The sequence below is a fragment of the Polypterus senegalus genome, chromosome 7 (genome assembly GCF_016835505.1).
Source record: "Polypterus senegalus isolate Bchr_013 chromosome 7, ASM1683550v1, whole genome shotgun sequence".
NCBI classification, from domain to species: Eukaryota; Metazoa; Chordata; class Cladistia; order Polypteriformes; family Polypteridae; genus Polypterus; species Polypterus senegalus.
Genome location: NC_053160.1, coordinates 64,634,613 through 64,654,321, shown reverse-complemented (window position 1 = coordinate 64,654,321; position 19,709 = coordinate 64,634,613). Strand labels below are relative to the sequence as shown.

At 36.2% G+C, this 19,709-nt stretch overlaps 1 protein-coding gene and 1 long non-coding RNA gene across 2 annotated transcripts in view; one reads left to right on the top strand and one right to left on the bottom strand.

The window, feature by feature from the left end:
- Window positions 1–17,615, bottom strand: part of il6st (interleukin 6 cytokine family signal transduce) — a 56,119-nt gene extending 38,504 nt beyond the window's left edge. The window contains exon 1 of the mRNA XM_039758757.1: window positions 17,462–17,615. The gene's annotated coding sequence lies outside the window, so the exon portion shown is untranslated. The remainder of the gene's footprint in view (window positions 1–17,461) is intronic.
- Window positions 17,616–17,753: 138 nt separating this feature from the next.
- Window positions 17,754–19,427, top strand: LOC120532150. Its single transcript, XR_005634223.1, has 3 exons — window positions 17,754–17,882; window positions 18,341–18,462; window positions 19,236–19,427. It is a non-coding gene; the product is annotated as an uncharacterized LOC120532150 (long non-coding RNA).
- Window positions 19,428–19,709: the final 282 nt, after the last annotated feature.

The following is a 19,709-nucleotide window of genomic DNA, read 5'->3' as shown; positions in this document are numbered from 1 at the left end:
TTGCCTTTTTCACATTGTTTGTTGTTGCCCAGAGTTGGTCAACGTTAGCTCAAATTCAATTCGAACATTTGCTATGACTTTTCCCCATGAAAATATAAGATTAATTTTATTCTCAGCCACCACTACAAACTATGCAGGGAAAGTAACATAAAAAAATTGTTTATAAAAAAAAAATCAAGTGTGCTTCATTACCTTAATATACTGTAGGTCTAATGTATGAGAGTATGAACAAACAAAACTTAAGACAATGGCATGCAGCTTTCATGTAGCTTATCCATAGTTTTGTATTAAATGGTCCTCCATTACTCATGTGAACAATATTGTGCTTTCATTCTGTATTACAACAAACACAAATAGTAACAGGAACATCAACTTTAAAATGGTGCTATATCCTTTAAGTAGCCAACCAGATCTCATTTAACTAAACAAGTACCAGCATTCATCAATGTCAAAATACAATAAAACTTTCTACTACATAACCTTCCATGCAAAACTCTAGAACTGCCAAGAAACAAATAAAACAACATAAAGATCACTATAAGAACACTGACTTCCAAGTCCAGTACTGGCATATAGCCCAAGTAAAGGCATCCTGACTCTTACTTGATAAAAATGTACACAATAGTAGTTTAGCAATTTAAATTCTGTATATTTTGCCAAAGCATGTATGAGATAATAGTGACATCCATATACAGTACAGGCCAAAAGTTTGGACACACCTCCTCATTCAATGTGTTTTCTTTATTTTCATGACCATTTACATTGGTAGATTCTCACTGAAGGCATCAAAACTATGAATGAACACATGTGGAGTTATGTACTGAACAAAAAAAGGTGAAATAACTGAAAACATGTTTTATATTCTAGTTTCTTCAAAATAGTGAAGGACCGCAGAGTGAAGGCAAAGGGGCCAACAAGTGCTAAACACCTCTGGGAACTCCTACAAGACTGTTGGAAAACCTTTTCAGGTGACTACCTGTTGAAGCTCATCGAGAGAATGCCAAGAGTGTGCAAAGCAGTAATCAGAGCAAAGGGTGGCTATTTTGAAGAAACTTATTTCACCTTTTTTGTTAAGTGCATAACTCCACATGTGTGCCTTCATAGTTTTGATGCCTTCAGTGAGAATCTACCAATGTAAATGGTCATGAAAATAAAGAAAACACATTGAATGAGGAGGTGTGTCCAAACTTTTGGCCTGTACTGTATATGCGAAGCCACTCATTAGCATTCACATTATTTTAGACGTGTTTAGGTAACAGTGAAAATGTACCTATAACAACTCCAAAAAAAAAAAAAAGATTTTCACAATGGTTGTTTGTAAACTGATGGAACTGATAACTAGGGCTGGGCAATATGGCAACCATGTTTAAATTCACAAAATAGTATTTATTCAAACCTGGTAACTGCACACAAGAAACATTTCAAAACAACATAACTTAAAAGTGCACTTTTTGTGTATAATGTTTGTGACATCAGGTCATTTCACTGTGACAAACCACTGTGCAGAACAATAAAAGTCACATCACATTACATTAAAGGTAATATCATGATAAGCACAACGTTATGACAGATTGATACTATATAACAAACTGCATTACTTTCAGTCTCATAGTTTTCACCATTTTCTATCGTTCATTGTAAAGACCCAACAAAAACACGGTTTTTAGGCCAGAAGCAATGCACAAGGAAATTTCACAAGATGTTCACTACCTTCCGATTAATTGGTTCACGTCTCCTCTTCCACACAGGGCATGGTGCAAATTATCCTGGGGACAGTGACTGGTGGGGAGTTTCACTGCGGCAGTACAACTGTCACACCATGACGCAGATGTCCTAAGGTGAGCTCAGAGAGGAAAGAAACCTCCCATGGAGCAGGAGGGCAAATGCTCTCTTTGCATGCTTGAACTTTTACAGTATGTTCACGTGAAGCCTCTACTGTTCTGTATTGATTGCATGCTAAAGTACAACTGAAATCCTTTCCATTTTCTTCTTGAATCTTGCATGAAAAAATCAAAGTTGACCTGCAGCTATAAAAAAAATTACTGCAACTTGCATAAATAGCGTTAACAGCATAGACAGAATATTAAGTATGCAGACTAATATAGCAAAGGCCAGTATTCCAGTCAGCGGAGTTATCAGAGAGGTGTAGCGACCTTTCGAAAATACACCTCTACAGTAGCAGACTGCAAGATTTAGAGAGCAGCATAACAATAGCGTATCACAGTGTAACAGATATGCACAGGCTGTCATTCAGGCTAGCAGGGTTATTGCGATAGAGATATCAGCCTTTCAGGTATACGCCTCTACGTAGCTGGCCTAAAAACTGGCCTGCTGTGTTTAAAGAGTAAAAAGAAAATTAAATGACAATTCGTACTTGATATGCATGATATAGTCATGTACTACATCCCACAAAGAATGAGCAGTGATGTATCGATTATTTTACGAAAAGTGACAATAACTATCAGGAAAAAGCAGCGGGCTCACAATATTTGCTTACTAATTTGAATGCACTGAAATGGACACATGAGAATCTTAAAAAGTCTAAAGAGAACATTACGGAAGCTTATTCCTGCCACACACACACACGAAAAAAAAAATACACATATTATTGCGGTATTTTGCAAAAGTATTGGAATACTTTGCAAAGATACTGTCTGCTGCTGTTACCATTGTGCACCCGTGTTCTTTGGTTGTCTGGTGACAGCTATTGATATCTGTCAGCCAGGTAAGTTCTTCTCACATCAGCAGCGGACAAGTACACAGCACCTCTTCTTCTTGGGGAGGGATGGACTTCCTAGCAGGTATGTCATTCAAGGCATCAAACCATGCATAGTAGTTGTTTAGGACATCTGAAAGGGAGACATCATCACTACAGACAGGTGGTGTGATCTTATAGTTTGTGATTGCTTCAACTCAGTGCCACATGCGCAGTGTGTCTCTGGTGTTCTTAGCTGCTTTAATATCCCGGCATAGGTTTTCCCTTGCTACCCTGAGGGATACCTTGTTACTTGATTTAAAGAAAGCATTACAATCTTTTAAGAGTGTGCATACCTCCCACTGTTTTGATTTGCATATGTTTTAATGGTCTTTGACAAAGTCACATCATCTACGCACTACTTATTGTAGCTAGTGACTGATGATGCATACTCTTCTAAGTTGATCTGTTGGCCATAAATGACAACTGCTTTAAACAAGGCCCAGTATGTGTTATCAAAACAGTATTGTATGGCTGAAACAACTTCATCTGGTCACATCCTGATCTCTTTGAAGGTTGCTTTGGAGTGTTCTGCATGCAGGCAGTAGCATCTTGAAAACATGATCAGAAAAACCAAGATGTGGGTGGGGTATGGCTTTGTAAGTATCAGGAGAGTTTACAAAAACAAATACCAATCAACCCAAATGTTTTGCAGTGCTTTAGCAGTAGCATCAGTAATGTGAGACATTTTTCACGTTTTTTCCTTACATGTTGGTGGGCATTCCCAAGTACTTTCTCTAACTGCAGCCAGACGTGGCTGTGGTACTGACTTTCACTCGATACTGCTGATTCTGAGAAAATAAGTACTGTTATATTTTCTGAATTATGGTGTGGCCATCATACTAAAGGATTCATTTTTTAAATATTCCTACTTACTTGACTTCCACTTTACATCATACAACGTTCTTTGCATGATATAATAAGTATGAAATTCATTACATTAACATGCATGTCTACCAAGTAATAAATAGTGTTGATCTGCGAAATTCGGTGTTAACCTTGTTCGCCGAATATTTTCCTAGAAATTGGTTGTGCAGCCAGCTTAGGCAAACATTGTTTTCAGAACACCCCATGATGCTTTGCAAGGCCAGTGTAACATCACAGAACTGTATGAGCCATGTACAGAACTTTCACATATGCATACTATAAGATCATTGGGTCTCTGCCTCGATCATGAATGATATCGCAATTTGCTCAGTATCAGTACTACAGCCATGCACACGTTTAAATTACAAAAAAAAAAAAAAGACTTGCTTTATTTTCATTTGACGGGTACATTAGCTGACCATAACAAGAGGTATACATAGACTTGGGTACAAGTTACGTTCAAGTACCACGGAAACAAGTCAATATGGGTATATCTTAGTCAAAAAAGGGGAGAAAGGTCAAATACTGTATGCTGTACAGCATGAGATACAAACCTCCTTGTTTTTCAAAACTACCATTATTGTAGAGAGGAAATAGCCAAAGTGGCATGTGATAACATTCACTGTTTTGCCACTTTCATACTGTTTGAAGTTTTTGTAGCAACTTTGACGGGTACATTAGCTGACCATAACAAGAGGTATACATAGACTTGGGTACAAGTTACGTTCAAGTACCACGGAAACAAGTCAATATGGGTATATCTTAGTCAAAAAAGGGGAGAAAGGTCAAATACTGTATGCTGTACAGCATGAGATACAAACCTCCTTGTTTTTCAAAACTACCATTATTGTAGAGAGGAAATAGCCAAAGTGGCATGTGATAACATTCACTGTTTTGCCACTTTCATACTGTTTGAAGTTTTTGTAGCAACTTGACATGTGGCAGATGCGAGTCTCTGCAGGGGAATCCATACGGTGTGAAAACTTGTGACGACATCAACCTCCCTTGAAGACAGACAAGACGACTGGTGGACTGACAAACCAAAATAAGCAGTTGTGTAATGATCCTTGAAAGTACTGTTTATTGCCTCATTAACACTAGAATTACCAGAGCCTACGAAAAAACTCGTAGATCCGTCCCACCTTAAATCGCTTCTTAAATCCGTTCACACCTCTCCGCCAGCGTCTTTTGTCATCTAAATGTGCTGATAAAGACAAGCTTCAAGCAGCCGGCTATTCCATTCCCCCCACCGACTTAGAATGTGCACAAACTTCTCCCAGCTCATGCCTTGATTGATTATCTGGGAGTGAAGTGTAGTTTTAGAGTGGAAATAATACATTGTTATTTAAAACACACGCATTTAATGTGTGTTCCGTTTCTACAGTAATCTGTGTAAACACATTGTTAAAAAAGAAACTTTTCATATTTTAGTAATAAATGTTACAAAATGTAGGCATAAACTATAAAATGTGTGAAGTCTGAAGTGCAAAGATCAAATAAACAATTCTTAGAAAATGTTTAAGAACGATACAACAGCTTCCGTGGTGTACTGTTAAGATTTGCTGACTTCAAACGCAATAGGCTTGCTGTGCCTCAGAGACCAGAGTTCAATTCCCCGCTGGGGAGAATTTATTTTTTTCTTTTCTTTTTAATAACAGTAATTATTATTATATAGCAGCTTCCCTGTCTGCCTATCATATAGTGCCTTTCCTTCCTATCTATCTATCCCCTTAGCTGTTTTATATATAGCTATTATACAGTGCCTATGGGGTGAAAAAAAACAGGCAATTACAATGATTTTCAGAATATATAAAGTCATTCCTGAATATATAAAGTCAGAGTTAGAATATATAAAATCATTACAAATATATAAAGTCAGCGTCATAATATATAACCTCATTCCTGAATACAGTAATCCCACTCCAGACCACCCCGCGATAGGTGAAAATTCGCGAAGTAGAAACCATATGTTTGTATGGTTATTTTTATATATTTTAAGCCCTTATAAACTCTCCCACACTGTTTATAAATATTCCCTGCACAGTTATACAGCATAATCCTATTGTATTCTCTTAGATATTAGGCAAGATTCATTGAAATTATGTATGTAAACACACTGTTTATATACAGTAAAACCTAAATATTATTTTAAAGATATCGAGTGTCTCCGATATCACATATGTTACAGCCATTACGACAGACAGGCCACCAGCAATAAATACGTACAATGCAAGAAAAATTGCATACAGTAATTGTGTGTACAATGACACTACACCTACGTGCATGTACTAAGTACTGTAAGTAGAAAATTAATTATGGTTACTCTTATGTTTTTTCTGTCCACCCTGGCCATCGGACCTTACTCTTATTCTATGTTAATTAATGTTGACTTATGTTTATCTTTTATTGTGTCTTCTATTTCTCTATTCATTTTGTAAAGCACTTTGAGCTACATTTTTTTGTATGAATATGTGCTATATAAATAAATGTTGATTGATTGATTGATACTCACCAACAATGACACGATGACTTGTCCGATAACGTGGAGTTTAATTTTACTGCACAACAAAGGAGAGCGTTACAGCTCTTCTAAAGGAGCCACTTTAGGCAACTGTGTAGGACCGCCGTTATTTTTCTTCAATCCAAATCCCTAAAGCAGATTCCATCTAGACTACTGCCTTATTACATCCACTTACAACTCGTTTTGCACCCTGGTTAAAAGGACACTGCGGGCGTAGATCTTATATTCCTTTCCTACTTTTTAAATAAAAAGAATCGTAGCCTCATTGATGCTGTAATGGCGTCCTACAGTGGTGTAGTTTTTCCCTTCCTTCAACAAATCCAAAACGTTTACCTTTTCAGCAATCGTTAACATCTTCCATTGGCACTTGGGCACAGACCCTGAAGCAGTAGCAGATCGTTTTGGAGCCTTAATGAAGGGCTTGACTATGCACAAAGATAAACACAAAAGAGCACAAAAGTTAACTCTTTACACAGCGAAACACGTTGATGCTGAATGAGCAAGACGAGACTTCCTGGTTAACACCGCATTCAGCACACAAGAACTTAACTGTGTGCTCTGATTGGTTAGGTTCTCAGCCATCCGAAAATAGCATCCCTTGTATGAAATAAACTGGGTAAACCAACTGAGGAAGCATGTACAAGAAGTAAAAAGACCCATTGTCTGCAGAACCCGTGTAGCAGTGAAAAATCTGCGTTATATATTTAGTTATGCTTACATATAAAATCCGCGATAGAGTGAAGCCACGAAAGTCGAAGCGCGATATAGCGAGGGATTACTGTATATAAATTTAAAGTCAGATTATATTGATTGAAACAACTCATTTTTAGTAAACTCAATGAGTTCCTAATACAACGGAATGAAATAAGTAAATAATAACATCTTCAGAAAAACATTTTTAAAAATCCCACCGTTCAGTTAATTCATTCAAAATGATGTATGTGCCTGGCAATTTGAACACTATATTTATTTATTCTTTTTGTATGGGCACATTTCTGGACGAACCTCACAAGTCCGATCGACTCTGAGTGGCTTCTGTCGAAGTTTACCTTTCACTAGTACGAGTGAAATGACAAGCACGGAAATTTTATATATTCGGGAATTTTTTATATATTCCAACGCTGACTTTATATAATCAGGCTTTGACGTTATATATAAAATCGGTTAATGATTTTATATAGAGACAGACAGGCAGAGAAGTCTCTAGATATATAAATAAAGAGGGAAGGCACATGTACTGAATAAGAAAAGATCAACATGTGCGTTGATCCTGCTGCACAACGCACATGTTGATCTTTTTTTTCTTTCAGTATATGTGCCTTCCCTGTTTATTTATATATCTAGTGACTTCTCTGCCTGTCTGTCCCTCTATTACGCAGTGCTCTATCTGTCTCTGTGCTATGGATCTTAAAAATAACAGTTATAAGGACACTTGTTCATGTTAATTGCAGTCTCAATTGTTAAAAAATATTTTAAAAGGAGCATCCCACATGAAGATATAATGATCTCATTAACTGACAGTGCATACCAATTTATAAATTTTATGTCCGTTTGAGGTTAAAAAAAAAAAAAAATACACTCTTTTTCCCCAACAGGGAATCAGACTGAGGCACGGCAAGCCTACTGCCCTCGGAGTCAGAAAATCTTACCGCTAAGCCACGGAAGCTGTTGTATCTTTCTTGAACCTTTTGTGAAAGTGTTTATTTGATGTTTGGACTTCATGCTTCACACATTCTATAGTTTATGCCTAACATTTATTACTAAACTATGAAAAAGTTCCTGTTTTAACATTGTGTTTATACAGATTACTGTAGAAACGGAACACACATGAAATGCGTGTGTTCCAAATAACGATCTATTATTTCCACCCTAAAACTCCACTTCACTCCCAGATAATCAATCAAGGCATGAGCTGGGAGAAGTTCGTGTACGTTCTAAGTCGGTGGGGGGATGGAATAGCTGGCTGCTGACAGCTTGTCTTTATCAGCACATTTAGATTACAAAAGACGCTGGCAGAGAGGTGTGATGGGATTTAAGATGGGCCGGATCTACGAGTTTTTTCATAGGCTCTGGTAATTCTAGTGTTAAGAAAGAACCCTGACAAGCTGTTAACCTCAAGAAACACTGCTCATCCTCTTTGTTTTTATACCGTTATCAGTGTCCTCACAAGTCTTCATACTGCCTTCTTTCTTTTGCCGACTTGTTGTGTTATTCATCACTCCTCTTTTTAAGCTTGATGTGTTTAAGAGCCATGATGCACTTGCCTTTACATACAGTGCATCCAGAAAGTATTCACAGCGCATCACTTTTTCCACATTTTATGTTACAGCCTTATTCCAAAATGGATTAAACTCTTTTTTTCCTCAGAATTCTACACACAACACCCCATAATGACAACGTGAAAAAAATTTACTTAAGGTTTTTGCAAATTTATTAAAAATAAAATAACTAAGAAATAACACGTACATAAGTATTCACAGCCTTTACTCAATACTTTGTCGATGCACCTTTGGCAGCAATTACAGCCTCAAGTCTTTTTGATATGATGCCACAAGCTTGGCACACCTATCCTTGGCCAGTTTCGCCCATTCCTCTTTGCAGCACCTCTCAAGCTCGATCAGGTTGGATGGGAAGCGTTGGTGCACAGCCATTTTAAGATCTCTCCAGAGATGTTCAATTGGATTCAAGTCTGGGCTCTGGCTGGCCACTCAAGGACATTCACAGAGTTGTCCTGAAGCCACTCCTTTGATATCTTGGCTGTGTGCTTAGGGTCATTGTTCTGCTGAAAGATGAACCGTCGCCCCAGTCTGAGGTCAAGAGCGCTCTGAAGCAGGTTTTATCCAGGATGTCGCTGTACATTGCTGCAGTCATCTTTCCTTTTATCCTGACTAGTCTCCCAGTTCCTGAAAAACATCCCCACAGCATGATGCTGCCACCACTATGCTTCACTGTAGGGATGGTATTGGCCTGGTGATGGGCAGTGCCTGGTTTCCTCCAAACATGATGCCTGGCATTCACACCAAACAGTTTAATCTTTGTCTCATCAGACCAGAGAATTTTGTTTTTCATGGTCTGAGTGTCCTTCAGGTGCCTTTTGGCAAACTCCAAGCGGCCCGCCATGTGCCTTTTACTAAGGAGTGGCTTCTGTCTGGCCACTCTACCATACAGGCCTGATTGGTGGATTGCTGCAGAGATGGTTGTCCTTCTGGAAGGTTCTTCTCTCTCCACAGAGGACCTCTGGAGCTCTGACAGAGTGACCATCGGGTTCTTGGTCACCTCCCTGACTGAGGTCCTTCTCCCCCGATCGCTCAGTTTAGATGGCTGGCCAGCTCTAGGAAGAGTCCTGGGGGTTTTGAACTTCTTTCACTTACGGATGATGAAGGCCACTGTGTTCATTGGGACCTTCAAAGCATCAGAAATTTTTCTGTAACCTTTCCCAGATTTGTGCCACGAGACAATCCTGTCTCGGAGGTCTACAGAAAATTCCTTTGACTTCATGCTTGGTTTGTGCTCTGACATGAACTGTCAACTGTGGGACCTTATATAGACAGGTGTGCCCCTATGTACCTAGAATACCTATGTACAGTACATGTGCTTTCTCAGTTTTTTTATTTTTAATAAATTTGCAAAAATCTCAAGTAAATTTTTTTCACGTTGTCATTATGGGGTGTTGTGTGTAGAATTCTGAGGAAAAAAATGAATTTAATCCATTTTGGAATAAGGCTGTAACATAACAAAATGTGGAAAAAGTGATGTGCTGTGAATACTTTCCGGATGCACTGTATATGTAGTAGCTACAAAATACAAAATGGACATAGGAGATGCAAGTGAACAAGATTGGATGTAAGGATCTGGTATGCTGAAACTAGCAGCAAAATGTTATGCACTACAGTATTCTTTTTTTTTTAAATAAATAGAAAAAGACTACATTAACATATAATAATAAAGAGTGCGCACATATATATCTGTAACATATCTGTTTATCATAACTGTTAAATACACATATGTATTATATATTAGATACTGTACTGTACTCTTTTATAGGTTATGCGTAAGGACAGAAATAAGATAAGACACCAGCTACCGACCACTGGCAAAAGTTCAATTGTGAAACAAAAAAGAAGTACCCACTGCTATATTCTAACAAAGGAATGAGCTAGTCCCACATTGCTGCTTTGTGGCATGACCAATGTGTACACCAACAGTAGAACTGTGTGAGCGTAATGATAGATATTTTATTTACTGATTGCTAGTTTGTGGTCACCTGTTATCTTTTGCTTGTGGTATTCCTTCATGCTGCATCTCACTGCTCATGTTACATATATGGTCACAATAATTGGTACAGCATAGTTGACAGACTTTTCCATAGCCACTAGGGACACTCAAAAGGCAACTGCACTATTATAATCCACTAAACACTAGTTCAGTTGACTTTAAGTTCACTTTAAAGCATTTCACCAAGTTTGGCTAATACAGCGAATATTTCTGTGATTAAACCAAACTCACAGTGAAAAGAACTTCACAATGTTCGCTCATAACCAACAACAGCAACATTTATTTATATAGCACATTTTCATACAAACAATGCAGCTCAAAGTGGTTTACAAAATTAAATAAAAAGAAGTTAATATAAAACAAACAAACAAGATAATGCAATAATACTATATAGCATGAAACAAAAAAAAGGTATGGTTGAATGGCCAGGAGGACAGAAAAAAAAAAAAAAAACCCCAGTTATGCCAGAGAAAAAAAAAAAACAAAATCTGCAAGGATTCCAAGGACAAAAGACTGCCCAGCCTCCACTGGGCATTCTACCTAACATAAATGTTCTAAATCAGGTTTTCAGGCTTCACATGGAAGAAACTGATGATGACACCTGCCATTTAATCCATAAATACAAGGGGCAGCATGGTACCCTTGATTGCCACCACAGAAGAACCAGAAAAAACAGCAACTGCAGAACCTAGAGGAAAATAATAATTCAATGCCCATATAGACTAAAGGGAAACAATTATGTTGTGTGTAGCTATGAAAAAGATATTCTAAAATAAACGTTTTTTTTTAACAGTTTTTAAAAATTGACCTATAGTATTTGCCTAGAGAATTTCTATTGGTAAAAGTATTCCAAATTTTAGGTGCATACCAGCAAAAAGCCACCTCATCACTTCTTTTTATGTTGGCTTGTGGAATTATAAGCAGTCCTGCATTTGAAGATGTGAGGTTTACGATTTGGAGTGTAAGGGGACAAACATGCCAAAATACAGGACAGGCTGAGATTGTTTAAGGCTTTGTAAACCATTAGTAGTATTATTAGGTCAATTCTAACTGACACACGTAATTAATGTAGTGTCACAAAAAGTGTTGAACTGTGTTCAGATTTTCTTTTTCTAGTTTGATTCTTGTTGCTGCATTCAGTACTAACTCTAACCAATTGATGCCTTTCTTAGGTAGTCCTATAAAAATTACATTACAGTAATCTATTCGACTGAAAACAAATTTGTGGACTAATTTTTCAGTGTCTTGTAAAGTTATAAGAAGTCTAACTTTATCTATATTCCTTAAGTGAAAAAATGCAGTCCTAGTATTCTGATTAACATGTTATTTTAAATTTAGATCAGAGTCAACAGTTAATCCTAAATTCTTTACCTCTGATTTGACTTTTAAACCTAAGGGATCAAGTTTATTTCTAATACCCCCACTATATCTATTTCTTGCCAATCACTAAGACTTCTGTTTTCTCCTTATTTAGTTTGAGAAAGTTGCTACTCATCCATTCAGAAATACAAGTAAGACACAAGATCAGACCAAGAGCGTCAGGGTCATCAGGTGCTAAGCGATAAATACAGCTGTGTGTCGTCTGCATAGTTGTGGTAGCTCACCTTGTGCTTTGAGTTAATGTGACCTAAGGAAATCATACAGATTAAAAAGAGCAGTGGACCCAGAGGAGAACCATGTAGTACACCAAATAAAATGTCATGGGTCTCCAAGTTATAATCACCACAAGTAACAAAGAATTTTCTACCTGTTAGGTAAGACTGAAACAAATTTAAGACATTACCTGACAAGCCCCTCCATTTACTAAGACTATTTATAAGAATACTGTGATCAATGGTGATACAGTATGAGGGAACAAGAACAGATATACAGCCTCTGTCCGCATTAACCTGCAAGTCATTTACTACTTTAACCAGTGTTGTTTTTGTACTGTGATTAAAGATTAAAGCAGGAACTGCCACTTTAATCAATAAATAGACCTTTTCACAGTGTGCTTGATTTTTTTTGTCCTCTGTGGCTCAAATACGCTGCAATATATCCTGATACTGTTCTGAAGGTCCAAAAAAAATGGAATGTAAGATTTATAAAATGTACTGTGTCATTACGATGGGGAATATGCAACACTTGAATATAAAAGCACCACAAATTTATTAGTATGTCAGCATTTTGCTTTATGACATCGAATTTTGGATTTCATTTTCATAGCAGCCTAACAGCATGTGGAAATGTGCAGATAATTTAAAAAATATTTTTCATTTAATCTAGATTGACCCTTCTTTCTCAAAACACAAACCTTACTTTTCTTATGTAAATATTTCAGGTTTATTTTCCTTCCATGTGTCAATAATTGTAATTAACCTTTGAGTCTTTAATCAGTAATTTAGCAAAAATGTCAAATCTTATTTCATATCAGATGACAAAGTCTTATGTTTCTAAATAGAGAATGTGATTCTCCGTGGCCAAAAGAGTACCTTGTACACGACAATACCACTGTTCAATCCCTACAGAAGATGGCAAATCTGGCCATCTGGAAATGCTGGAAATCAGTGACCATTCTTATTCAATCAGGTTGGCAGTGTACAACACAGTCTTTCCAGATTTTTTTCTTTCTGAAATTCCTAATCTCACAGGAGTTTGATGGCCAGTGTGCTAAACATGTAAAAATGTCAGCAGGTTTAAAGGAAAGCATTGGGGCCCAATGTTTTAATGGACTGTCTCTGGTTTTAACCTCTTCGTTTTAATGATTTATTTATTGGATTCTAATCTCCACCAGCACCTTTACATTTTGATGGATTATTTATTGAATTTAGCACTGCATTTTAATTGTTTTGATTTCTGAATAAAAGCAATAGTGCAATTTATCACCATCCTCTTGCATTGGTGTATGTTTGTCCTCAGCTAGTCAGGCTCATTCTGGTCATGACTATCGGCGTTGTTGGGTTCAAGAAGCTCCTAAAATGAAAGAGGGAGTGTGGAGCTGACCCGCAACGTCACAGTATTTTGCACTGTTTATGCAAATTATCAGTGTCTGTTTGTCTCCTTGACCATCTCTTTTGTTTCTTCATAGTGGGCCAGAAGCTCCTATCTCATTTTATTTACAGTTCAGTATGGAGCAAATGTTACCATTTGAGCAAGCAGCTTATTTTCCATGCGACATCCGTGCTTGAAGGTTGAATAAAATCACCTGCTGTGTCGGCTTTTTCATTTTCGTCCTTCATATAAAAAGAGGTTTAATCCAAGCATGTGCTGATGTATACAGAAAGTATTTCTAACTGCAGTTCTCCTTTGGAGATCCGAGAGTGCACCGAATAATACATAGGAGAGCAGAGGAGTCTCCCTTAGAAGTGCAAATATGTGTCGAAAGTGAAGCATCACTTGTGACAAGTACAGGTGAGCACACATATATCCACTTCTCCTAAGCACAGAAAAGGAAATGCCCATATCTAGGATTGTGTAAAGTGATGTGAACATATTTTCAGCAATGACTTTTCACACATTGCTTGTGAAAAGCTCACAGATCATATCTCAGGTTACTCTGTCTTTCTCTGGCAATCAAGTGTGACCTTTCTCCAAACAGGCAATTGTATCTTGTATATACAGTATATACTGTATGTCACTTACATCAACAGAAAAAAATTAATTCCAGACTTGCCTGGTTTGTTTGACTTTCAATGAGTGAAAGGGCATCAACATTTTAACAACTGCTTATCATGGCGTATGTCTGTCCTTGTTTATAACATAAGTTCTGCATGAAACTGTGCCAAGCGTCTGATGTACCAGCAAAGCTGTCAGTAAGCAAAGTATACAACCCACATCAGTTTTACATGAGGAAAGCAGAAAGCACATGAAAGGCACATTGTGGACAAAAAGATCTGAGAGTGAAAGCAGCTGACTTACAATGCTTTCACAGAAATGACAGACCTGACGATGTATGAGTATGCAAATACAAGAATAAACTGGCATTCGCTTAGCATGTGTCAAAATGTGCGATTGTATTTGTACGTAACTCTAGCATTTCAATAAAGCTGTATTCAAATCATACTTAAATGTGTCTCACATATGGTCAAGTAACACATTGCACTGGTTCTTCTACTTTTATAAAGACCACCACTTACTGTGTTCTTGTATTTGCATTCATTGTAAGTTTTCAATATCTGAATGTTCTGTGAGTGAGTCACTATCCAACATGGTTCTCTTCAATCATGGCTTGAACACTCTGTCCACTATATTCCACTTCATATACTCTCCCTTCATTTTCAACGATGTGTAAAAAATATTGCATGTGAGTTTATAGTTATCTTTTACTTAACAGAAATAACTGGAGAGCTGACAGTTTTCAGGTTTGTTGAGGTTTGTTTTTTTCTTCAGGACAGGAGCATGACATGCACACCGATTAAATAATTAAAGATTTAAAAACAGAACGTCAATCGGTGTGGGCTGTGGCACTCCTTGTATATTCATCGTGCCATTTTAAACCATGTTAAATTAATTTAGATCTGATTAGTTCAGATTTAAAGAAACTTTTTTAGGACTACGCTTAATATCTCTGTATGGAAAATTGAGACAGAATCAGTTGAGACAGTTAATGTAAAATACAACTTCAATAAATTGTTTTTGTACATTTTTAAATAATAAGAAAGGCTTAGAAACTGTAATTATTCTTAGTGTGTGACTAAATACTTGCATATCTTTCCAAAGACAAATGAATTCCTCCTGTATATACATATGTGCAATGTTTACCGTCTGTTTTTTTTTTTTACCCTTTCAACTCACTGAGTGAAAAAAGCCTCTTGCACTGAAGAAAGGTTTAATTTAATTACATTATACTGTGCCAAGCACCAAAAATTATGGTTTCACAAAATATGCAGCAAATTTCATCTCAGGTTTTCCAACTGGAAGGAAAATCCCAGGATATCCACTCACTTGATTTTTTTTTGCTGTATCATCCTAGAGTGACTTTCAAGTATATTAATTGAGAAGATATTTGAACACTTGAACCGTCTACCTGGAGTAAAACTTTACCTATCAGTTTTAAACAACAAAATTGTGACTACATCTGCTCCTTGCACTTACTAATTTAATGACTTTTCTTGCTGTGCTAAAGGACTTTCAGTATTGGAGGCAACAAAAAATGGCATAAGCTATGGACATCAGTTACTAATTGTTACATTAACTATAAATTCATTATATAAAAAAAGGTTATAAAAAACATACATGCACACACAGGCATTATCAAAATCCATCCTATGCAATTTATTAATAAGCAGCACTATTTTGCAATGCGCTTAAAAAAGTACATTACATATTTATATAGATATTAAAATAAGAACTATAGTACATCTGTGATCTTTAAAAATACATTCTAAAAGAATTACCTAAACTATGCGTTGTCAATAAACTAAAATGAAAAAATGGCTATTAATACATTCTTGTTTAGCATGGAGCTGGAGTGTGGTGGGGATGTGTTGCTTATTGGTCAGACCTGCAAGTAAGAATTTCACTGTACTCTTGCACACGTGACCATACTACAGTTACTACTACTACTTACACACCAAAATCACAAAAATACATCTTTCTTAGAGGCAGCATATTACATTAATGAATAGGCCTCTCTTCCGAAACATACTGAAAGCAGATCGGCAGCAGATCTGTTTAAAACTGTTTTCCTAATTGTATCCAACTGCCACAACTGACAAAAACCCCAGCATAACAGTAAACTACTATAAACTGACAAATGCTCAACCATAGAGTAATACATGAATGATTACAAATTAGAACTTTACCAAACTTACTCAATTTTGAAATAACTACAGATTTTTATCTAGTCTAAGTTAATTTTAATTTGAAATTATTAAAATAATAACAATGTATTATTTACTATTAATTATTAGAAGCATGATATTCAATATTTACACAAAAAATATAGCATACTTGATAACTAGTCAGAGCTTTAGGATCATCAAAGAAACGGCGATTTGTAACTTTTTATTATGTCACAGGAAGGTAATGTCTACAAGTTATACTACCCAACATTTAAATTAACGACGTACAAAGAATTGTTAAAATAAAATATGAAGGTCCATTGTCGCATATACTGTTCATTTCTGACTTCTGCACATTAACACAATTCGGGCTCCTTTTTACAAAATGTTTTCTTCAGTCAGTACCCCAAAGTGCCTTTTTAAAGTTCATATAAAGCAATGCTTTTCTCAAATCGAATCTGTACACAGTTTCACGTTTACCGTGATTAACCTGTGTCAATTACAAAGAAACAGCTCATCTATTTACCACCCAAAGGAATTTAAGGTATTCTATTTTGATTTCAAGTAAATTTTACTTTCAGCTATATGCTCTTTAAATCTGAAATGTATTTACTAATGCATTTCCGTTTTTTATCACGTAAAAGTCAAAATACAGAAAACACGTTCAAACACATGTTCAAATATAATTTTTTGCATTATTTAATAACAAAATATGCATTTCAGATCATAGCCTTGATTATTTATTCAAATATATAATGCATATTAAAATCATCCAATAGTAAACATTTTATCAATACAGTACAGCACATAGTTCTTTTAAATCGCGGCACTTATAACTTGCCCTTTCTCAACATTCTATTGCTTAAGCGCTTAGAAAAAAGTACACACATTGTGAACAGCCGACTACCAGCTTGTGTGACAAATTTCAGAAAATATTTAATTTAGAAAAACAAAAGTGAATAACGTCTCTTAAGTTTTGTCTCCATTCAGGCCACGGCGGATGGAATCAGCTCCCCACCCCCATTCATGAATGCAACACTACTACACTACATTTAAGACAAACACGAAAAATGTTAGCTTTTTATAGAACAAGAGGTGCGATTGTACTTGGCCAAATTAAAACGTGCTTTACTTGCCAAGTTTTAAAACGTGTGTGTTTCCTGAGATTTGATTTAAAGGATTACTAGCAACGCCGAGTTAACCCAGCTGTGAAAGAGAGGCGGAGTTTTAAACATGTAAAGCATAGTAAACGCAAACTTTACAAAGATACAAGTTTCTCACCTTATTCTGTATACATATATGTACGAAATCCTTCCGGCGTGTGCATTTCCAATGCGCTTTCCTAGTTTAATCCATGAAAGAATAACAACGTGCTGATTGTACACAACCCACCCTATGGTTGTCGCCAAATGTCTAGACTCTAGACAGCCTCTTCGTCGAGTGAGAACATGCCTGTCGCCGACGTCAACTTCTGTGCATTCCGATTCGCTGCTTCAGCCATCCGTCAAAGAGATTCGTCACCAAGCTGCGCAACAATTCCCGTTATTCCCCACCCTTTCCCCTCTGGCTCGTTTTCAATGTGCCTTTCTCTCTTTTACAAAAGCTTTGTATGTAGCATTTGACGCTGAAAAACGGGTTTATCATTAGAATTAGTGGTGAAGGAATATTCAAATCAGTTACACGCAAAACTGCGAAATATTAGGTAATGTTTAAACACAGATATTAGTGTTATTATGCAAAAAGAAGTGTAGAAATGCTTATCCGTCCATCCACCCATTAATTTCGAACCCTATAAGTTACCAAAAATACAGAAACTGGCATGTTATACACTGCATAATGAGGAGGTTTTATAACGCGAAAAATCCAGTTCTTTAGGAAAATATGAATGAAATAGATAACCTTGTCATCTAACCAAATGATTTTTCTCTCATGAAACGTAACGAGTTTGAAGCCACTTAACAAAAAATTACCTTGTACTGGTCATGAGTCCATCTCTGAAAATATCATTAATACATTTATAAAACAAATTTATAAATATAAATATTGCTACTGTCAAAATATTGCTTTTTATGTTTGTCTAGTTTTAATGTGTATCGCCGAAGTAGACAGTACAGTTGTTATGTACTTATGTGCATGCGTGTTTACTTTCTTTCTTAACAGAAAAGTTTAAAATCATCTTGGTACAGATCAAGAAATGGGTAAGGACTGACGATGTACCTTCAAAGGAGTCAAAGTTGCGACAGAAGATTTTAACAGAAGTATATAGCAAGCAAGCCGACCTGGTGAGGAAACAATTAACCAAGACATTCATTTTCTATTTCAGCCAAAATTACTTTTGGCTTGTAGTCAAGATCGTGATTTCACACAATAAATTATTAATAATAATATAATATAATATAATATAATAGATAGATAGATAGATAGATAGATAGATAGATAGATAGATAGACCTTGCATAGTTGATTATCTATCTATCTATGTTGCAGGAACCGATAACAACGAAGTGCAATGTGGATATTATTGAAAGTGATTGCTATAGGTTAGCAGTTCAGTGGTCTTAAATGGCAAGCAAACTGGCCCTGTTTTATAAATGAAAACAGCCCTTATTTATTTATTATTATTATGTGTATGCTTACCTCCAAGGTTTCCATTCACCCTCTTTCATATTTAATGACTCAATCGATCAGTCAGTATTGCCTGATGAATAACCAATAAATTGCTTTTCATAGTTATCAACTTTTTAATGCCAGAATTTTTGAGTTATTATTTGCAAAACAATGCAGAAATATTGACCAGCAGACACTCTTGAATTCAAAACATAAAGCAGAAGTTACCCCATTTTACAGACATGGATATAAGAACAATAATTTTAGTATAAACAACTAAGTTCTGGGTTGTCTCTTGTGTTCAATGCTGTCATGATACTGTACACTCCAGTTTCCTGGCAGCATTACAGAGTTTAATTCCTATTTCCATCTCCATATAAATTTCTTGTGCATGCTCCATCTCTTACTGTTCATTTTGACTTCATCTGAGGAATGTAACTTTGTTACAGGTCCATTACTTGTATTCTACTTTTAAAAACTCATCATCTGGATGCCAGCAATGGACACCAACAGAAGGAAATCCTCCTTTTGGAGTTAAAACTGAATTATGGTGAACTCCCATCCAGGCCTGGGATGATTCTTGCTATGCAGCAGAAACCTAAAAGCTAATAATAAATTAATCTGAAGGTTTTATTCTTCCTTTAAATGCAACAGTATTTTTCATTTTAATACAATAAAAGATGCCTTGTAAATCAAGAAAAAAATTCTCCCTTTTTCTTACTAACTGGTGCTAATCTCACTCAGATGAGAATTAGACTTTCTAATTCTCAGGTCATGGTTCTCCTCTTGAAGACAATAGTTTATGAGATTTAAAGACTGTGTCTCTGAAATGAATGTGAGTCCTTTTTTCTTCATTCTGTGCACCTTACAGACAAAAAGTAAAACACCATTTAATATCACTTGCAGAAATTCTCAAATGATTC